The sequence below is a fragment of the Anser anser genome (genome assembly GCF_964211835.1).
Source record: "Anser anser genome assembly, chromosome: 5".
Classification (NCBI taxonomy): Eukaryota; Metazoa; Chordata; class Aves; order Anseriformes; family Anatidae; genus Anser; species Anser anser.
This window is the reverse complement of record NC_139725.1, coordinates 57,744,465-57,767,131: the sequence shown is the minus strand read 5'-3', so window position 1 is coordinate 57,767,131 and position 22,667 is coordinate 57,744,465. Positions and strand designations below refer to the sequence as shown.

At 47.1% G+C, this 22,667-nt stretch overlaps 1 protein-coding gene across 12 annotated transcripts in view; it reads right to left on the bottom strand.

The window, feature by feature from the left end:
* The window catches only part of INF2 (inverted formin 2), a 40,399-nt gene extending 28,508 nt beyond the window's left edge, over positions 1-11,891 (bottom strand). For 3 of the 12 annotated variants that reach the window (XM_083838610.1, XM_083838614.1, XM_083838615.1), the window contains exon 1: positions 11,751-11,891. The gene's annotated coding sequence lies outside the window, so the exon portion shown is untranslated. Of the gene's footprint in view, positions 1-984; positions 4,582-4,736; positions 4,814-8,636; positions 8,814-9,083; positions 9,310-11,750 lie in introns of all 12 variants that reach the window. The other 9 variants (XM_083838616.1, XM_083838619.1, XM_083838621.1 and 6 more) reach the window with 9 other exon arrangements.
* Between the last annotated feature and the right edge of the window lie 10,776 nt (positions 11,892-22,667).

Below are 22,667 nucleotides of genomic sequence, written 5' to 3'. Positions count from 1 at the left end.
TCACCTGTGCCTTTTTCCTCCCCAGTAAACAAACAAGTAAATAAATCATTAGGCTGCTGCAGGAACCACATACAAATCAAGCTAAAGAGAGATGCTCAAGGATGTTTATGTTAGGATCTTCAGTGTGATCTAAAGCCTTATTTATATTTAAAGGTTGTTCTAGCTTAGCTTTAAATTGGTTTAAAAACACTCTTAGTTACAATGGTAACACTGCGTGAAGACACTTGATAAAGGATTTTCCCTAACCCGGTAAGCCAGGTTTAAATGAAATTGGCGCATAAGTCAGACCCTCACATCAGAAATGACCGCTGCCACCGAGGAAACATGGCCAGAAGCAACATGCGAGTCTCCCCTATCAGCCAAACCGATTTAAAAAGATTTCCGTGGCAGGTGAGAGCCCTGCAGCATCCTCGCATGGTACCACAGGCCCTTGGAGGACCCGCAGATTTAGGGTCAGAGGGCTGCCACGTGTTAGCCAGCACTCATCCCACACACAGAAGATGTCAGCTCCCACCTGTGCTGGGTAAAAACCACGGCACGGTACCGCCACTAGCTAATGGGGCTGCAAATCCTGTATCCCGGTCTTATGGGGCTTCCTCACAGCATCCTGACTGCGGTCCAGGTCCCACAGAAACCCTAACAGGATGTACCACAGGTCTGCGGCCGCCTGCTCCAGCGCACGCACTCTGGCAGGGGCAGCACCTCCACGCACCCCCGCAGCCGCGGTGCCAGCATCGTTTGGCATTTTCGGATGCAATTTATGAGGATGATTTGGGGGGGGTCACGTGAGAAACAGAAACTGTTACCCAGCAACATGGAAAGCGCGGTAGTAACTTTCTAAGATTCTCACAGTTCCCTCGCAGTGGGAAGCTGTCACGCAAACAGATACTACAAGAGCCAAAAAGCTTCTTTTATTGCCTTTTTTTTTTTTTTTCCTAAACACCTCCACAGGAAGCCAAGAGGACAGAAAAAATGAATCCCTACCTTGGAGCTGAAGCCAAATTATTCTCCCGTCTCCCTTGCACAGAAGAATCCTCTCCAAATAGCCGTGCGAGCGCTCACTTCCCAATCCAGCTCATTTTCTCCTTCTCTGCCAAGCAGCCCTCAGTCAATAAAGTCCAAATCCCTGAACGAGTCACTGTCTGCAAATCTTATGCTACAAGAAGTTCAACAGGATGTCAGCGTTTAATAATATGCAAACACCAGTCTTCTGAACGGTGCAAGCAAATAATTTTTCTGTAGCCACCAGGGAAGGCATTTGCATGTCATTTGTCACCCACTTCATTCACCCTGTGCTGGCCACTGCTAGGGCAGTACGTATGGGAAGGTGGGAGGCTCATGCATCTATCTGTCAGTGGCCGCAGTCCCCAGGCTCTTAACAAAGCAGCCCTGATGTGGGGTGACTCAGAGCAGGGAAATGATCTGGCAAAGGAAACGGAGCAAAAAAAAAGAACAAAAAAGGCAAGAAAACTAAAAAAGAGGAAGAAAGTTGGCTAGGGTGGGATGGAGAGTGTGGGGGCGGCACCTTGCCTCAGCCCGACTGTTTTATTTGGCTTCAAGTTCTTGTAGCACCGGGGCTTTAAACTGCAAGGTTTTTAAGCTGTTTGAAATGCTGGCAGGGCCAGGATTGCTTAAAACAAGGGCGATGTCTCAGACAGGGCTGCACGCTTAGGTCAGCAGCTCAGAGAGGGGCACCACAGCAAACAAGGGGTCCCCATGGCAGGGGTGTGATTTCGGGAATCCTGGGCACCCCTGGGTCCCCCTGCACCTCATCCCAGCCTGTTTTTTAGGGGCCAAGAAGGCTGTGAGGATTTTAAAAGCTCCTTTTAACAGAAAACATCTTTCTGCTTTTCTGGTTGGGTTTTCACAGGGAGACTAGCTTGTGCGCCACGGCTGTGAAATGGCTCCATTCGTCCTCTCGGGAGGTGCTAACTCAAAGTCAGCTATTATCGAATTGTGAATATTTCAACATGGCCCATGTTGGCAGAGGCCTCCTACCTGGCTCGTGACAGCCGTTAGACCTCAAATGCTGTTTTTTCTTGCTCCACAAGGCCTCCAACCTGAATAAATCACAAGCTGGAGCCTGCAGTAAGAAGTTTGCTGCCTTAATGGGGAAACTCAACACTTGAGTACAGGAGCACTGTTCCACCAGTTCTGGCTGCACCAGAAATACCCTGATCCGCTTGTCCTTTGGCCCAAATTCAGCTAGCTTAAAAGCTAGAGAGGGATTTACCCCTCTGCTTTCTAACTAAGACAGTTTTATAATGATAGAATCATAAAATCATTTAGGTTGCAACAGACCTCTGAGATCACCTGGTCCAACTGTTAACCTAGCACTGCCAAGCCCACCATCAAACCATGTCACTAAGCACCAGTCTACACGTTTTCTGAAGACCTACAGGGACGGTGACTCAACCATTTCCCTGGGCAGCCTGTTCCAACACTTCACAACCCTTTCAGTGAAGAAATTTCTACTAGTATCCAAACCAAACCTCCCACGGCGCAACTTAAGGCCATTTCCCCTTGTCTTATCACTTGGTGCTTGGGAGAAGAGGCCAACCCCCAGCTCCCCACAGCTTCCTTTCAGGTAGTTGCAAAGAGCAGTAAGGTCTCCCCTGAGCCTCCTCTTCTCCAGACTAAACAACCCCAGTTCCCTCAGCCGCTCCTCACAGGACTTGTGGTCCAGGCCCTTCACCAGCTTCGCAGCCTTTCTCTGGACATGCCCTAGGACCTCCATGTCCTTGTAGAGAGGGGTATGATTTTCACCATAACAATTCAGTGCTGAGGGAAATGACCGCACAGTTCTCCATCCTATTGTAGAAAGCACTACGATCTGAGGTAAATTTTCATTTATGGTGGATTTTACATCAGCAAACGAATTTCACTTTGCTGTGCACTCCTGAAGTGTAATGCCCAAGGCCTCAGAAGATCAGCTGCTGACCTGGTTCTTGGAGCACGTCTGGGGAGAAATAAGAGAATCAAGAGAAAAAAAATGCTACAAAGAAAGGATTGTTGACGTTGCAAATTCCAGTTCTGGCAACAAGTGGAAGGAATTTAAAGGGCTATCAGCTCTCATCAGGTTTTATCTGAACCCAAGATCTGTGAGATACACCAGAAATGTTTGTGTTCTTGGAAAGGCTGCATCATCCCACATTAAAAAAAAAAAAAGAAAAAAAGAAAAAAAGAAAAAAAAAAGAGCAGAAGCAGTGAAATCAGACTAAAAAGCATAAAAACAGCTCCAAGGCTGCAATGTCTCTCTGCAGGCCTCCCAGCACATGAACAGATGAGAAAAATGAGCAGGTTTGGATGGTGGCTCCTGCTTCCAGCTTATGCGTCACAAGGAGACGAGGGCATCTTCAAGGGCTCCTCTGCTCGCACAATGGGTCCATGAAACCCAGGAATCCAATTAAATAGAAATTAAAATAACTCATTTGCTCCTTAGAAGTTGATTATTCCTCGTTATAGCAACCGGTGTCTTCTCACTGCTCCATGCTCATGCGACAAACCAGTTCCTGTGCCAGCAGCTTTTCTCAGAAGTTGTTTCAAGGATTTTTGGAAGCTGGGTGCGCAGCTCATTTCTGGAGGTCTGCTGCGATGGTTCCTTTTAGGTGATCCCGGCTGGAGCTTATAATCCGCTAGGAAATCACTAACTGCCCACACAGTCAGCAGTCACGGTGCAATATTCACCTCCACTGCTCGTTGGGTACTGCAGCCCCTGTGGAGCCGGTGAAGGCAGGTGAGTGAGCATGTGGTTATGGGGTCTCCAGAGAAAAGCTAGGCTGCCAGGTTAAATTATCCAGACTTCTTCAACAGTCCTTCACTCATCTGAGAACAGAACTGTGGGTTAAGCAACCAGAGCGACTGACGTCAAAGCACTGAAAGTGCATGTAAGGGGGTCTGGCCATGTGAGGACATACAAATTTATGAGGAGAGCCCAATCTTCCCCCCGCCCACAGGGAAAGGAAGTGTCTGTCCTATGCGCAATGCCCCTGTGCCATGGGGCAGGCAGGAAGGTCCAGAAGACCTGTGGGGAGCAGATGGGGTGGGAGAGTGATGCTCTTCCCTGGTAAATCCAGGGCTTTTCTTCCTCCTTTGGGAGCAAGGACATCTCGGCACCCTCAGCAAATCATGGGGAGCTGCAAAGCTGACTGCTGGCTCTTCTGCTTGTTTAATTTCTCTCATCAGAGACTGGGAGGAGATTTACCTATAGAAGTTTCTGACACTTCCCAGCCCTCTTGTCACAGACCTCTGACTGCCTTTCTGCTATATACATTCACTGAAGTTGATGCTAGGGGAGAGAAAAAAACAAAGGCCTTTTGAAGTAGTCTCTATCTGATGGATGCTTTGGATAATGAAAATAAAAGACGCTGCTCCTGCCAGCACTTGCATATTTCCTGGAACTTTGTATTTAATGGGGGTAGATCTGCTTTAAACATCTAAAGCATTAAACCCACAGCTCTTTTGGTAGGAAGTTTCTATAACAAAAAACATCCTGTTTTGGGGAGGGTGCTTCCAGCTAGGGAAGCACCATGAACAGCTAGGAACTCTCTGCTTTCACTGGACAGGAGATGACAACATTTTCTGGAAAAAAAACACAAAACTTAAAAATCCCCCCCCACCAAAAAGCCCTGCATCAGCAGTTCTACCCAGAGCAAAGGGTACAACCTCACGCATGGCTCTCTAATGGACGTATGTGCTCTCACTGGCTCTCTATTCAGTTTATTTATCTTGCATACCTGCATTGCACAGTGCCAGGAGGTGTACTCGCATGAGGAAGAAGGTCTTCAGGCAGGGAATAGCTCTTCCATAAGAGCTGGTATAAAGCAAGAAGTCCACAGAGGAAAGGGTTAGATGCAGAAGGCTGCATGTACTGCTAAGCCAAAAAGCTACGGCAAGGTTTGAGGACAGCCCTGACAAAGAAAGCTACAGGGACAGCAGAAGGGTTCTTAAGGAGGCAGCATTTTTCCAGCTGCTCCCCAAACAGGCTGCAAACCCAACTCCCTCGTATCGAGATTAGCTTTTCCATTGCAACTGCTGATGAACCATTACCGAGCGAACAGCCTGAGAGCAAACATCCTGAACGCTGTTGTTCAGATAAGGCTGGTGGTAGCCAGGATTCCTAATGGCACAGGCGAAGTGCTTATCGCACACATTAGGAAGATCGGACCCAGATACTTGGCTGGGAGCTGGTACGACTCTGAATGTTACTAAGAGCAACCAGAGAACAGGCTTGATTGTTAATTCAAAAAGTTAAGCGTCTGAGGCATTTAAAATAAATTCTTGCAGAGAACAGAGGACTGGCTTAGCAGTATTTCAAAACTAATCCACTCCAAAGATGCCTTCAGACTATTTTCTCCACTGCTGAGTGAAAAAGTTCGATGTCCCTCTTTTATAATACAATAATCCCAGCACACTGAGTGGCTTAACCCTTTGCTTTGCTACAGCATCGGCTGACGAACTAATGCTGTCACTCCTAAAAACTCAGCCTAATTCTAACCCACAGTCTTATAATTAACGTGAAGGGATTTTAACATGCTCCAACCACCTGGAGGTTTACAATGAGATATCCTCATGCTGGGGACAAAATGGCCCCACCATGTATTTTAACATAATAACATAACCAGTCTTAACATAAATGCAGGATATCTTGTGTTAACATTTTCATATCTTTCAGTTTTTCTCATCCAATAACTTGAAACACTTCAGAAACAAGTGTTGATATTTTTTTTTCTTTGCAAAGAAATCAGTGGTTCAGTCACACCCTTGAGTTTGCATAGTCCAAGGAGCTGCACTGCTTCACATCAGCTGAGAACGGGGCTGTCACTGACTTTGAAGAGAAAAATCACTGTATTTATCTTGTAACTAAATATAAAACTAATATTGGGATATAATTTTATATGTGATTCATCTCTACACATATGGCTCGCTCCAGCACTTGCTTACAAGTATTATCGGAACAGGGGTTTGGGAATCGTAGGCTTGTAAAACAGTTCAGCTTTGTGATAGTCCTTTCTCCAACCTTTCTCCCAGCTAAACAGAGGCCACATTTAGGGCCTGGTATTGGTTGTTTAGTTTCAGTGCGTTTCCAGTAATGGGAATTATAAAAAAAAACAAAAACACAAAAACCAGAATTTATCCCCAGGCTTCTGAAAGATGCCTCAGGACTGGATAAACACAAAATAACTCACGAATATTGGACAGCTTGTTCTGAAATTTGGAACTACTGTGCATAAACAGCACACAGAGCCAAGCAGGCTGGGAAGCAGCCGGCAGAGGAAGCAGCCCAGCAGCTCGGCCAGGCTTCGGGTGCAGGCTACTCGGGGAGCTGAGTGCCACATCGCTGTGATGTAAAACAGAGGGGAAACAAGTCATTAAAACACAGCAGGGAATAGAAATATTTGCTCCCCACCTCACCTTCGCGGCAGGCTCAACTTTGCACTGTTTGTCACAAAAGTCAAGAACGAGACATACTCACGAACACTTTATAAGTTGCAGAGCCCGCTGCTGGGTAAATTCTGCAACTCCCATTTGCTTTTTCCATGCAAACTTTTTTGCTCGGGCTAGGCATATGTTTGCTTTTCTGCAACGTGCACGTGGCTGGAAGTTTGAAAGTTAAGCTGACCAACTCTAAAGGATTTTTTTTTTGTTTTTTAATAGCAGAAGTGATTAATCTCCTTCAGGGAATGAACCAGCCCTTCCTGAGCCAGAGGCACACAAAGGAGATCGCAGCCACCTCCCGGGGCAGGAGGAAGGGTTACACACTCCGGCACTGCAGCGGCGGCAGGACTCACAGCTGTGCTGGGCAAAGGGGGCAAAACCCCAGAGTGACCCCATCCCGTGCATGGCAGCTGCTGCTGCCCCTCATCACGAGCTCTTTCACAGCGAGGACCATCCTTTTACTCGGGTGAAACACCTTGAGCTGGGCCAGGCGGTGGGAAAGGAGCTGATCCACCATGGCTTGGGTTCTGGGAGGGATGCGGGAGGAAAACTATCGTTCCCAAAAAGCAGCGACCTCATGCTGTGGGGACTTCTGTTTCCACCCAGGGCTTCCATCAGAAGATAACGCTAACGCTCCGCTCGCTGCTTGCAGCAAACGCGGCGCGATGACTTAACGGAAAAGCAGGATGATGAGACGCAGACAGTTGCCAGATAGAAGAAACCAGCACAGCAGAAGCAGCACAGAGATAGCTGCCTTATTAAAAATAATGCGATTTAACTGACATCGTGGAGGGTAACAGCTATTCTATAGCTGCGTCACCACAAACAGACCTAGTGACCAAAGCTGAAAGTAAATAGATAAAGAGAAACGATGCCGTCCTCTTCCACCGCCTCGGGCAGGGGAAGTGGGGCTGCTGCAGCATCCCTGCCTGCATCCCTGCTGCTGGCTGGGGATTTGCTTGCTGTGTGCCCTGGAACAGGGCATGTCCCTGCCACGGAGCTGGGCAGGGAACAGACCCCACGACCCTCCGAGCTGCCCCGGGGCTGGGAGGACAGGCGCCTCACCCCCTGCTGCGTCGGACTCACACACAGTTAAAATCGTAAATGTTTTCCATTTTAAAAAAGAACTAAATTTAGAGGTTTTATGGTTTCACGGTGCCTCCTTTCCCACACTTTCCTGGAGCTATCCCAGCGCGCTCCAAATTCCCCTGCTGTCCCTGCTCGTTAAAACGTGACTCAGCTCTCCCAGCTGGAAGCGTGGCGAGCCACGTGGCACCAAGGTGGCCATCAGCAGCGTCCTGCTTTGATTTCAGCATTCAGCATCAGTTCAAGACAGCAGAGGCGACAGAAGGCTTTGGATGTTGGATGTGGGGAGAAATCAGTGCCACTGAAGCCGTGGGGGTGCTGCGAGCAGTTATGCAATGTATCGATTGGAGTTTCTCTTGTGCCCCTTTTGGGAAAGTCCTCCTAGCACGAAGGATTGACCAAGGACACCTGCACAACCGGCTCTAATGGAGCAGTACTGCAAAGAGCAAATCATCCCTCCGTCTTTAAGCATTTCCCCAAATTAGTACCACTTACACCTCAGCCAAGGCAAAATAATGGTCATGGCAAGAAAAAGAAATGGGATGTCAATGCAAAATAGCACCACCTTGTGACACCTACTATAACCATACCAAGTTGAACATTGCACCCTCCCAACAAGATTTGGCAGTTATTCATCTCCCTTTATTTTTTTCATTGGACACAGCACCTGAACAAAGTCCCTTCTGAAGTGAGATGTTACTTTTAGGGTACTTAAAACATTTTGGAATCAGCTGAGTGACTCCAATTCTGGGACTAAAATTCCATCCACTGAGTCTCAGTCCTCCTGCTGGCTTTGCCAGGTCTCCTTTATCAGCTCAGGAGGTTTTCCAGAGCACCTTGAAAATGCTCAGAGCCTTTTGCAAACATTATTGCTTGCTTAAGATTTTCATTGATCTGTGGCTTCAGTATTTCCAGCACTTTGAAATGTCAGCACAGGTATCAAACTACTAGAAACAGCTGAATCCATGAACCACACTGGCTGGTTACATCAAATAGAAAAAATCATCACGCTGCTTAACAGGGACCCTCTCTCGAAGCTTGCTGCAGATGTGAAAGGTTGTGTTGACAAAACTGCAGCAAACATTCACCTGCCACACTGTACAAACACTTACTTTTAACTGCAGCAACTCCTGCACATCGCAGGCTATGACTCAGTGGCTCATGAATTCCACACACCCTCTGCCTATTTGTTTCTACATTCAGTTCCACAAAATCAGCTCCTTGTCTGCCACTGACGACATCTGGTAGCAATTATAAGGCTTGTCTGTTGCTCACTGGTGATTTTTTTCCTAGGAAAAGAGAACCAGGTGATACGCGGCCTCGACCAAGATCCTTACTGAGAAGTGGCACAAACGTAATGACCCCGCACCTAGGCTCGCAGCAGCCCTATTTGCAAGACACCGCCCTCTGTTGCTAACAAAACAAAGCCAAAGCTTTGGACAAAGCCAAAGCTCAAAATCTGACCTAATTTTCTTCCTTCTCCCAATTCGGTCTTAGCATCTTGGTTGACAGCCTGGGGCTGAAGAGCTTTCAGTGTAAAGAAATAGGGAACTGCTTGCCTGCTCTGTTGCAATACTTTCTCTCCCACTGCTGCACGTGCAATGCTGAGAAACTGGAACAATCTTGGTAGATAACGCCGAAAGGATTATAACGTATTAGGTCCGAAGCGCCTAGTCACTCTCACACGGACGCGCTGAGCATTACTGGGGAGCCTCCCTCCTGCACGCGGGGCATCGTGGTGCAAGGCTGTACCGAGCTCCTGCTAAATACTCGGCTCATTTTCACCTAGTTAGATAAAAAGCAACACACAATGTTAACACAGGGATATGAACAGGGATAACTCCTTATGATGTGTTTGCATCTACCCGCTACAGCGTTTTGCACTGAGCAGAGCTGGGTTTGTTCCGAGCCGCTGCATGATCCTACAAGTTGACTTTGTTGATTCAGTGGGTGCTGCTTTCTCTGAATCATTATTGATAGACATTATTGCAAACACTAAGAGCAAGGATATTCGACTGGGAGTTAAATCTGAGCTCCGATACGAGCCTGGAGTTTGACTGAAGTTCCCCCAGCTGCTTCAGCTCTACAAATATTGTTCACTGCCTTATCACTGCATTGTGTTGCCACCCACTGCCCAGTTACTCCCATCTTCTACTTGTGGCTGGTTACGGTACAATGGTGGGATTAAAAACCCCTCGTCAATGGAATAATCACTGCAGGAAAAAAAATAATTGAAGACATAGAAGTAAATGGTGGGGAAAGAGGGGCAAAATGCAACTTAGTTTGCTTTGATAAGGACAATTTTCTACTCGGTCGCTTCGAGAAATCTACCAGGCATATCTGGTACACAAAAAGGGGTAGAGTTCAGCTTTCAGCACCGCTGAAGAACAGGCGCTTGCTGCACAGCTCACAGTGAAATGGGAGGCAAGCCACAGAGGATGAAAATTTGTAATAAATAGGGTACAGATCTAAAAGGAGAGGACAACTACTCACATGGATCAAGGGATCAGTCCGAGTTTGGTGGGGTCACTACTGGGAGTGAGGGAGACCCCGTCCCACCCCACATCTCCTTTCGTGACACTTCCACAGGAAGAAGCAAACAAGAGAAAGCTGGGAGGAAACTGTGCCAGCACAGAGCATGGGGATGTGCCGTAAAAGTGGGATTAATGGGAGGGCAGGGTAAAATCAGCTCTGACAGCAGAAAACAGAGGTCGGGTGGGCACCTGGGGAGGAAACACCCAGTTTCCCACTCCCATCACAAGACAGTAAAAGCCCGAGGAGGAGTTTTATTGCAACGCCTACCAGGTGAGGGGTCTATTTCTCGGTGAGGAGTCGAAGCAGGAGAGGCACCCGACAGACCCCACAGCTCTGCTCAACCATGGGGCAGCCGGCGAGCAGACGCGTGGCACAGGACTGCTGGGGATCAGCAGGAGCTGGAGCCTGCTTTACGAAAACAGACGGCAAGTTCTGGCCTGTTTGGCATTACGCAGCAGAGAGCAAAGCAAGCAACTACTGTTTCTACATGGGTATGAAGAAAAATGAGAACAAGAGAGAAAGAAGCGAACAACCAGAGCGCAAATATGAAGTTAGAGAAGGATGGATATTGGAAGAAATTGTATAATATATGTTCGTCAAGTTCTGAAACTTCCCCTTCTCGGGAGACGGGGGACAAATGAATTACGGCAGCGTGCAATAAGGCGTAATATCGTTCAGAGTGCAGATTTGCTGACCTGCCAGGTCCCTTCCTGTCCCACATTCAGATGATCTTTTTACACAATGGGTCTCGTACGTTGCTTGCATTTTTGAAGCAAAAATTCTTGGCCAGCAGCCTAGAGCGGGATTATTAACTTATAACAGCACACACACAAAAAATTACAAGGGCTCATAGCTGCCGGCAACTCCCCTCCGCCACCTCAACTTTGGCAGCCGCCGAGCGGAAAAACCAAGCTGAAGTGGCTGGGGGAGAAATGGGATTTCTGGCCAGCCGCCCTAAATCCCAAGCAAGTTCAGTAGGACAAGAGCAACCTTCCTGCAGCTCTGCTGACTCCAACTTGTCTCTTTCGCTGACTTAGGCCAGAAGTTTCCTTGCAGGCTGCCTGGGTGCGTTTCGCAGCCTGCAGGGTGTTTACTCGGAGAAATTCTCCTGCCTGAGGAATCTGAGGAAGGCGACGCCTGGTGCGGGGAGGGGGGTCACGACCACCAGTTTTGGGGCGCTTGGGCAGGATCGGTGCACCCGAGCCCTCCTCCCCCGGCCCCAAGCCCTGGAATTCAGCCCCCGGCACTGATGTCGCCAGAAGCCCCTCCATCACCGCGGAGCCACCGAGCAAAAAAAAGGGGGGGGGGGGGGGCGGGATGAGGGACGGGAGGAGCACGCAAGAAAACCGGGGAGGACTCGGGACAGCTCATCCAAAACCGGGAGACGGCTGCAAAAATAAAAACCCTCCACGCTCGGCCGGCAGCTCCCAGCAGGGCGAACCCGCAGCCCCCCACCCCTCCACCAGCCGGACCCCCCCCATCCCTCTTTCCACCCCCCCCCACCCCGTCCCACGGTGTCCCGCATCCCATACCCCGCATCCCTCAACCCGCATCCCGCATCCCGCATCCCACCTGCCCGCCGCCCTGTCGCACCCGCAGCCCGCAGCGGCGCCCACGCGTGTCCCCCCCCCCCGCCCCCCGCCTCCCCCGGCAGCCTCCGCAGCCTCCCCCCCGCCTTCCCCCGGCCTCACCGCGGCCGCGGAGCCTCCGGCGGAGCCCGCAGCCTCCGGGCTCTGCCCGCCCGAGCCTGCCGCGCCCCGTTCCGGGGCGGGGCGGGGGCGGTGGGGAAGGGAAGGGAAAAGGAGGGTCCGGCCCTGGTGGGGAAGTTTTTGAGCTCTGAGCATCCTCCCCCCGAGGCCAGCCCAGCCTCTGGAGGGGTTGGGGTTTCTGGGGGGAGAGGGGGCCCCTCGGGCAGGGGGTGCGCGTCCCCGGTCCGTGCCACTGATGGGCTCTGCAAGGGTTGGGTGGAAAGAGGGGATGGGGGGGTTACTTGTTACAGAGGGGTTCGGCTGTAGGGGTAGAGGGGCGAAACTGTGGAGCTAAGCCTCCTGTTAGCAGCCGGGTGGGGAGAGTTTGGTGGAAAAGTTTGTTTGCCGTTGCGGGTCGGGGTGCTGTCCCCTCCCGTGACTCCTGTGCAATCTGTGGTCTACACTCAGACAACATGAGCCCAGCCTCTGTGCTGGGCTTGGCTGTCCGGAGAGAAAAACCAGCAGGAAAAATCAGGGGAGGGGGAGAGCTAACGTGGAAATCCTGCTAAAGTGTTTTTGCAAGGGCTGCTGCGAGCTGAGAGCCCAGCATCACGCCGCTGAGTGCAATTACGGGAGACTGGAGGGTAGTTACAGGGTAGGAACACAGCGATGAGCATCTCGGAGGCTTCAAATTGGAAAATGAGACCTGAGATTTTACCGGTTGCTCGTAAAACACTGCTTTGTTTCTAGCAAGAGAGGAGAGAGACGGGAGAAGACGGCGTCTGTCAGGGATGGCAGCTAACCGGCACGGCTCCTCAGTTATTCTTTTACTCAAAAGAAATGTTTCTAACCGGTGTCTTATGCAATACCCAGATGGGTAAATAATTTGTTGTACAAATCTATGTGGCAAGAAAAATGGATGCGTCCCCTGCAATCTCTCTCTGAGGATATAAACCTGATTTTGAAAGATCTATTTGTTGTTTAGGAAATACTCGGCGTCTTTTGCTGCTGTTGTTGTTTTTGCTTCATCTGATTTCCCTTCTCTGCATGTTTTTGTTACTTCGGTGTGTGAAGAGGCACAGGGAAGCCAAATCTTTCATGCTCAAGCCCACTTTTCCTTTGCCTCTGTTCCCTGTCCCACCCGGGGCTGCCCTGGCACATGAGCGGGGTTGGCCGCATGGGAGGCAGCAGGGAAGCCTCTGTGCTGTATGCAGGAGACGTGCTGCTCACCATGGCCTTGTACCCAGGGTGGATAAAAGACAAGGGAGATTGTTCCCCTTCCTCCATGCGTCACCACTTTACTCATCCTCGCTCTCACACTTGACACTTGGCAGTCATGCTTCCTTGTCTGAGCATGGGGGGACAATGTTCATGGCACTAAAAATTGATTACGGATGATAAATTATAACCACTGGGCTGTGGAGCCTCTCACCGTCACCTAGAAGTGAAGAGCAAAGACAAGAGAAGGAGAGAAAACGAAATTCTGTGGAAATGCCCCTTGTTTCCACCACAATCCCTTTTGACCGAAGCAGATATGAGCGCGGGGGCGAGCAGCAGGCACACAAATGCTCCTTTGTTGGGATAAAGCCACGCTGTGCATGTGTGTCTGGGGGTGCAGATGTGGCGTGGCTGCGGGGATGCGGGACCTGTGCCTGCAGTGTGCTTTGCTCCTTGAAACCTCGAAAAGCAAGCTGAGCTTTCCCTGGGCTCCTCATCACCTGCTTGGAGAAGGTGTGAGCAGCAAAGGTGCTGTTGTATATCTATTTGTATTGCTGCTTCCATTTGGTCCTATTGCTGCCAACTATAACCCAAACATGCAACGTCCACTGCATGGACCAAGTTCCCCTTTGGTTACGCCAAAGCTGCTCCATGACCATAAGCCACTTGTTCCCTTCTAATCCCCAGCTGGCTGTTTTTTTTTTTCTCCTTTGCTTTGGGTGAAAGAGCTGATGGCACGCACCTGGTCCTGGCAGGGAGGGCAGCCCTGGCTTGGTGCCCCCGCTGTGGGGCTCCCCTCGTTTCTCCATCCCACAGCTTTTTGCTGGATTGAAAAGGATTGAAAGGATCAAGGGAAATGCCGCTGCAGCTGGAAGGCTCAGGGGGATTGTTGTACTTGCTGGACTGAGCTCTTAAAAATTAGTTTCTTCAGTGGAGCAAAGTACTGCCCAATAGCTCTTAGCCTTTATTGCTCTGTGTTTGCATTATCTTCATTAACATTTGGATGATTTTTTAAAATTTATTTTTTATTTTTTTATCTTTCTCTTGATCTGTTTCTTCCTACTGTTCTGGGATCCACATCATCTTCCTGGTATTTTACTTAGTGCCCTGCCCCTCAGAAGTGTTGAAACATTTGGGGCTTCTGATATGAAAGCAGGATTGCAGAAGAGCTCAGGAATGCATGTGAGACATGAATGTTTGTGCAGACATTCCTCTTCCTAACAATTAGCTGGGGTTTAGATAGAGATCTGCCATGCCGAGAATGTCATTACTGCACAGCTGCAGGAATTGTCGTCCCAAGGTCTCATGACAAGAGCTGTTTTTGTGTTTGTCCCTGCTTGGATGAAAGCAGAACTCATTTCCAGCAGCAGTCGAGGTTAAGAGCATGTGCTGCACAGAAGGGTTTTTGGATCTTTTTGTTCCTTCACTCCAGCCCTTTGCAATGCTTACAGCGAAGGTCACAACGCAGAAGAAAAGTGCTTTCTGGTTTTGAGTTGCAAAGCGGTAGCAGTGGTTGAATTTTCCTGAGGGAGGGGCCCCAGGAGAGTTTCGAGCCTCAAAGATAATGATATTATCTGCAATATCAAGCACACAATAATCTTTGTGTTTTAGTGTTCCCAGAGCCACAGGAGATTAAGTAAGGAGACTGGGGAGCAATCTAGCGTTGGTAAGTCAATAACGGTGCATACATACACGAGGATTTAGGCACACATTTGCAGAGGTTGTAATGGGAGGAAGATTAAAAAAAAGAACATTTAGGAAGCCTAGAAACACAGAATGGGTGAAATGCCTCAGATTGTGTAATTTAGATAACGATCTGATGATGTCCCATTATATAACGCAGCTAAGCACAGTCAATTTTTCTAAGGTGTTTTCAGTCACTCTGCCTGATATTTTGTTTTGTTAGACATGGTGCTTGGAGAATGAGAGAGCCCTTTGTTTCATAAGGGCTCATTTGCTCCCATTGCCTCGTCCCCACTTGATAGCATTTTTTTTTCTTTATGTGCCATCATGTTTATTTCCACAGCAACAGTGATTGCATCTCAAACGTGATATCAAAGAGGCTAAAAGCTTCCAGAACAGAGGTGAACTGCAGTTAAAGAAGAGGCTAAAACTTCCTTCTCCTCACCACCCGACTTCCACATAACACACATGATCTCAGCTTAGTGCATTATATGGGATTAATGAACGTGTTTTCTGATTAATGGGATTTTTAAAGCACCGTAGTCCTGGTGCTGATGTATTCAGGCACACTGATCTCCTCAAAGCATGGGCTAGCAGGTCACCATTTTGTACTGATTCAGCGCTCTGGCTGCCCTATAAATCTGCCTTACGCAGGGTGCCTGATGCTCCTTTAGGTACAGCAAAGCCACTTTTTGTCACTTACCTTGGACAAGGGACTGGTTACAAACTCAGAAGAGAACATTCACAGACAGCTTACCCACATATCTTGTTTGCTGAGGGGATGCCCATTTGTCAGCCAAGCTGTGGGTACAGGTGATGTGTCCCTGCCCCTACCTCATGGCCAGGCTGCGTGAAGATTTATCAGCCTGCCAGAGCTTGGAAATGTTTCCTGCTCTGGTAGGAAAGCCTTCTGCTTTTGTGTCTGGCTGGCTGGAGTGCAGGTTCTCGCTGCTAATAACTCAGCTAGGAGCGTCCTTTGAAATGCTGTGGATAATTCTCGACAAGTCCCAGAATGGGGAATTTAAAGTGGAACAAATGCTGAGAAGGGGAATGACGGTGGTGTTTTACAGCATGAGATTAAAAGACCTTGGCTGATAGAGTGTAACAAAATGAGGGCTGAGAGGGGATGTGATCATCTCAAAGCGTTTCAGGAGAGGTGTCAGTGCCATGCAGGAACAAAATCCCCCCAGCTGTTCAAGCCTGTGAACTGCACTGGCACGAGAACAAATGGGTGTTAATGAGAAACGAACACATTTACACTGGAGATGGGAAGAGGTTCTTTAATGGTCAGAAAAGTGATATTTCTGTCAGGAGATGAAAGGCCAAAAATCCTAGGCTGAGTTAAAAGGGAGTTTCATTGCTGTATGAAAAGCAATTGATGAGGGGGTTGCCTGCAGTAGCAGAAGCCAGTTTCAGCGACCACTAAGGGTTTTGGTCCTAAATTCTCCTTTCCTTTTACTTACAAATCTTTCTGTAGCCTGAAGGAATGAAGAAAGGCTGTGATACACATTTTTTGCCCTCTCATTTTGGGAGAGCTGCTCTTACCACATGGGGTGGGGTGCTTTTCCATAGGTCTCCTGTCCTATGGTTCCCTCCTTGTTCCTCAGTAATCACATATCGGGATCAGCCTACATCTCATGTCTTTGTTGTGGTTCACCGGTGGCTCCCTTTCTCCCTTTGCATACTGTATTCATAGTGTACTTCATACATGTTGAGACAGAAGGTGGTTGGTCCTTCAGTGGAACAATCTGCAGCCATAGGGAGAAAGGCCATCTACCTTAAAATGTGTGTTACAGCAGCCAATTATAGCCAAGTTACCACATTAATGACACAGCTCTGGTCTCTTTGCATTGCACTCCCCAGAATACTGGAGCTGCAGATTTGGCAAAAATAGTTTTATGTTTCTGGGAAAAGATTTTTGCAAAGGGTTGGCCTCAACACGTTGGGCTGGATCCAGCACAGCACAATACAGTTATTTAGTGTCTTCTCAAGCAAAAGAGTTCAGAATCTCAGAGAAAACTAGTAGAAGAGACGTTCAAGACAGGTGACAACTGGAGGTGATTCTTCACATAACATAACATTAAGCAGTGAAACGCCTTGCTGCAGGATGTTGTCGATGTCAAAACTCATTGAAGACCAATTCACAGAAGAAAAACAGACTGAGGACTATTAAGATACAACCTTTGGTTCTGGAAGTCCCTAAGCGGCAAAATGCTGGAGGCTGGAGAGGTATTTTGGGTGGGTATCATTATATGCTGTACTTAGACAGGACTAGCAAGTGTGAGGCATCTGGTTTGCCTACTTGCAGAGGCTAAATGCAGGGCTAGTTGGATGGAAAGTTTGGTGTGGCCCAGTACAACTCCTCTTATTTCTCTGAGCTTTCTTCCAGCCTGCTCAGCATAGGTGGAAGTAGCCCTCCACCATCTGCAGGGCCTGTCTCACTATCCATTCTTCAATGTAATGTTGGCAAAAGGCTGTTTTACTGCTTCCCTCAAAGGTCTTTGTTCTGGTTTTGAGCAAGGCATGGGATTTTTTTGTTGCTGTTGTGAGGGACAGTTTGGTGCTAGCAGTGACTTAGCTGGGTTGCCTGAGCTAGTGGAAGGCTGGAAGCGCCATGGCAGGGGAAGGCATGGCAATTCCTAAAGGAGAAGGAACCCTGGCCTCACTATTCCCACTATCCTAGCTTTCTGGGAAGCAGCATGTTCTGTATGTTAAGTATCAACATGGTACTGAATTTCATGCTCAGTTTTGATAAATAAAATCTGTGTTCTAAGTAAAGGCACATAGACAGAGCCCCTTTGTGAGAAGGAGACTTAGGCCTAGTGTGTGTTTTTGGGAGAAATACAGAATTCATTTTGGGGAGGGAAACTGATACAAACAGCAGGCCATTTTCCTTTACAAAGGCTCTCTTTCAAAGCTTGTGCACACAGCAGAACAAAGGCTGACTCCATAATCTGTACGCAACAATAGCCTGGAATATTTGTTAATTTGGCTATTGTACATGCATACATCATGCCTGGGTGTAAATAAAAGGGGCTATGGTTGGATCCAGTGTGCAGATACAGTCAGGCTGTTTCCTGTTACCATCCTGATCACAAGGAAATTTTTATTTTGTGTCTGCCTTCTCCTGACCAAGCTGTCCACCTAGCCACTGAGGAAAAAGGGTTTCAATTTCAATCCCAGCAGCAATGAAACAACAACAAAAAAGGCATAATTTTAGAGGAAAATTCTTTATTGTTTCCAAACTTGTCTTTCCTATCCCTGTAGGAAATTCCTTGGCAGAATTCCTGTGCTGTTTATAACCAACAAACAAGCAGTCCAAGAAGAACTTGGTCTTCACGGGTAACTTGAACTCTATGCTACAGTAAATTTAGAGACTAACTTTTACACTTCTTTTCCCTGTGTAAAAGGGGGAAGATGCAACTTCCAAAGCCCATCCTTGGATGCCTGAGATGTTCCAACAGAACAGCAGCATCTGCTTAAGTACATAGGGCAGTGTGGTCTGCAGATTAGTTTTTGATAAGTTGTCAACAAAGCTCTGTAGGGATGTAAAACATGTTTGCTCAGTTTGTTTTGTGGTTACGCTTATAATGCAAAGAAAATTTGGGTTGCTATACTGGAAACACAGAAAATTGCTGGCTTAAGGCACAGTGTGTTTGTAATGTAAACATCTGAGCCTTTGCTCAAACAACTGGATGTAACTGAGAACAAAACAACCGGAGTGAGACTCTTGCAAATCATCAGTTGTTTCACTGGATGAATTTTTTTTTTTGCTTGGACATTTTGATCATATTCAATCCTTTGATTGGCATTAAGCAAGAGTTTTTGCAATGGTAGTTGTCAGAGCTTGGCATGAATGACTTGTCTTCTATGTACATCACATGGCATAATGACAAAAAAGTTCTCTAATAACTTAAAAGTTTTGGTATATTTCAACGTTCAGGCCAAGCACAGAGGTCTGTTTCAACAGGAGAGCTGGTGACATATATGACTCAGTACATTGCATCACCTTTAAGTACATAAACACTTGACTACCATCAGCACTTACTCTGAGGCACTGTAGTGCTTCTATAAATTGACTGTTTTTTTGGAGGACTCACCAGCCAAGTCTTTCAGGATGGGGCTATGAAAGTGTAGGCAGGGATGCTTCAAACTCTCCTGGAAAAAATGGTAGACAAGAATAACAGAGGATTGAAGTAGTGGTCAAAGGTTCAAATATGAAAGGAACAATCACACAATCTATAAAAGGAAACCACTTTCATGGATTAATGATTGGTTAAAGCACAAGAAGCAAAAAGTTTTCACAACTCTCAGTTGTTGAACTAATAAACTGCTATAGATATATATGCTGGGTTCCTTTTCAGTGTATTCATAAATGATCTGGAAGAGGAGTGAGTAAAGAAGTGACAGCACTTCCTGATGATACACAGTTTACTGAGAATAATAAAAATTAAAACTGACAGTAGAGAATAACAGAAGGATCTTGTAATGCTTATTGGCTGAATGGTACAATAGCAGATGCAATTCATGTACTTAAGGAAAAAAACAATCCTAACCGTGCACAGTGGTGAGGTCTAAAATTAGCTATTGCCACTCGGAAAGAAGAGCTTAGACTCATCACGTATAACCCTATGAAAATGTCAACTCAATGCTCAGAAGAGAGAAAATGGCAAATCAGATGTTAGGTATTGTTCGAACAGGAAGAAAGCTCAAAAGCGAAAACATAATAAGCTACTTTAGAAACATTTTGCACTCACACCTGGGAAGCTGCACACCCAGAGCAGCGTATGCAGTTCTTAACTCTCTGGCTGAAAATAATTAAGTTGAAGTAGAAAGGGTACGGAGAAAGGCAACAAGAATGGCAAAATGAATAGGACTGTTTCTACATGAGAAGACTTTGTACTGATTAGGAAGGATGACTAAAAAGGTCTGTGGCAGAGCTTTCTGTATCAAGAGTGCAATGGAGAAGGTGAATAGAGAACAAAATTATACAGATTTTTTTTTTCCCCAAATGAGAACCTGGGGTCTTAAAATTATTTTTTTCCAATAATGCATTTTTAAACAAACAGATCAAAGTACTTCTTTACACAGTCTCACATTAAACCACAGAACTCATTGCTCTGGTGTAGATACTGATGAATAAATGGATTGAGAAAGTGGTTGGACAAGTTCAAGGGAGAAAAGTCCATTGGGGTATTAATTATGAAGATCCAATACAAGCTCTGGCTCAGAAAGCCCATAAAATGCAAGTGGATTAGAAAAGTATTGGGATTAGCATGTAATGTCCTTATTGCCTAAGTGTTCACTCCTTTCAAAGTAGGATAAAGTAGGACAGAGTCCCACATTGCATATGGGACATACGTGGTCCTGTGGTAAGTGTTCTCATCTTCTCCCCCAGGCTGAAAAGAGCTCGGTAAATTGGGTGCCAAGTTTCTCTTAAAACCTGACTTTCAGATTGGTGCTCGACCTTGAAACTCCATTTTTTCCAAGGTTACAGGGGGAGATTGCAACAGCCTGCAAGTGCACTTAGATCTGCTGTGTCCCCAGGGGATTAAGTATCATGGGACCTGGCAAGCCAGTCCCCCTTCCCACATGCAGTTCTGCTTCTGTTCTTTGCAATTAAGGTACCATTTAATCACTTGCTAACATTTTCAAAACATGTATTCACTTCCACTGACAGGTTTTGAGCTAATTGTGGTATAGAGAAGCTGTTTTTTCTGAAACATCTGAAAACGGCAGTCATAAAGCTGATGTGACAGGGAGTTTCCATAGCTTGCTCTTGCTGCACAAAGGTTTGCTTTTTATGACTCAGCCACTGATGTAACTTGGTTACTCATCAGAAAACTACTTGAAGAAAAGACTAATTCCAAGCTGAATTTGATTAAACTCTGAATGGTGGAGCTGAGGCAGAAGCTCAGAGCTGGGGTTACCCCAGCTGTAGGTTGAGGTAAGAGGGACCAACAGCTTTCCCCATCACACTGCTTAGTGCTGTGCCAGCCTCCTCTTTCATAACAAACCCTTTCCTCCTTCCAGCCCTGGAGCAGCTGCATGTAGCCCCGGGGGTTTTTATTCACCTCAGGACGCAGCATATTTAACCCTGGCGCCTGGCTCAAGGCACACGCATGCCTGAGCTCTGGGCATCCTGGAGACTTGCATGTCCCCTCCTGCAGCCAGGTGGGTGGCATGGGGAACGGGCCACATTTCTACCCCAAGTTAGTACCTCCCGATCCCAGGGTTGGCCCAGGCAGCTGAGCCAGCATGAGAAGAGTTCTCATTGCACATTGCCACAGGTCAGCAGTAAGCGCTTCTGTTGACTGCAGGAGGAAACTAGAAAGGGAGTGTTTCATGGTAAAACTCTGAGTCATAAAGCTTGAAAGAATTGTTTTAGGGCTGGGCAGGATATACCTAGCTTGTTGGTGAGCCTTCAAGTCACTATCTAGCTCTCATTTCCCTGCTATTTGCTGTCTATGCTGCTACATGCTTCTTTCATTTTACTATATTGCTTTGCCCTTCACCCAACTGTTTTGATAAACACTGAAGATCATGATTGTGGCCCTGGCTTTGTGCAGTTAATTGCATCAGGGCTGGGCAAATCAGTCCTCTCCCCACAAAGCCAGACCCAAAATGAAAGATAATTCATTGCAGCTGGCTTTTATTGGCAGCTGAAAGCCAAAGCAGCACTGGTCGTTACCTGGTCAAGGTCTGGCCCACCTCTTCTCCTCTTAGTAAAATTTCAAGTGCTTCCTTTCTCCGGAATGTCCAGAGGAAAAGGATAGAGGGGATCTGAAGCTGGTGAAAACAGGAGGGAGATGTGCACCTGCAGAGGCTGAGGAAGCTTTGGTCTGTGCCTCACCAGTAGCAGAAGCTGGCCCAAGCAGGAAAGCTTGGCAAGGCATTTCCAGCATCACGTTTCTGCATTTAGATCTCACACAGGTTTCAGAGGAATTATACATGCTGAAAATCACCCACAGTTTGGGTGGGTTAGTAGCACCAGCACCTGTTTTGGCTAAACAAGGCTTCTTGGTGGTGTTGGAAAAAACACTAAAGATGTCTCATTTCAGGCTGCCAAATCTTAAGGGTGAGCAGTCCTTGTTGTGCATCATGGTTGCCCAGCACAGACCCTATAAACCACAGTAGTGCTGGATGCTCTTGGCTTCACACCTGTATCCCAAAGTCTATCCCATAGGAGGTCAGACCAGAGCCTGCCAATGCTGAAAATTGCTGTGAACTCCCTGAACACTCATGTAGCAAAAGTGATGCTGTAAGGACATAAGTATCATAAGATATAAAGGGAGATAGATTTTTTTTTATTTTTTTTTAGTTGTTGTTGTATATACTAAATTTAGGTTTTGTTTATTTATTAAAATACTTGCAAAGAGCTTTAGAAAAACGGTCTTTAAAAGACAAACCCAAAAGCTTTGGCATGGCATTATCTGACAGATTTGTAAGAAAATCTGGGGAGATGTGTAGGTGCTGAGCAATGTTTTCCAGCACCATGAATGGAGCTGAAAATGAATGGGGAACATACAGCTCACATCTCCAACCTGCGCCAAGAGCTCTGCCAGGAAAGAGCCTGCTATTCCACCAAGCTCACCCTGCAGTATATGTTTACATCTGTGTGAGACACTATCAAGTTAGAACAGCAGATTTGTCACATCTCACATGCAGGGCATGAGATTTATCATTTGACTTCTTTCCATTCCCTCCCTGAATACACAGCGTGCTCATGGGGAGTCTTGTACTGTGATAGCCCTCTGGGATCCCATGTGCCTGGTGCAGCTGCCCTACTTGGGCTGTGAATTCTCCATCAAACATGAAAAGATTCTCCCAGATGGGAGAATGGAGGCAGGGTCCCTTGCAGGGTACCTTGCATTCATCTTTCACTCCAGAAGGTCCAGACCAGTAATGCATCAGCCTTGAAGTGGTTTCTTATAGAAACATCATGTTGTTTGCCCTGAAAATGAAGAACACTTTCTCATTTCCAGAAGCAGTTATGATAAATATTTTCATTTCAATATG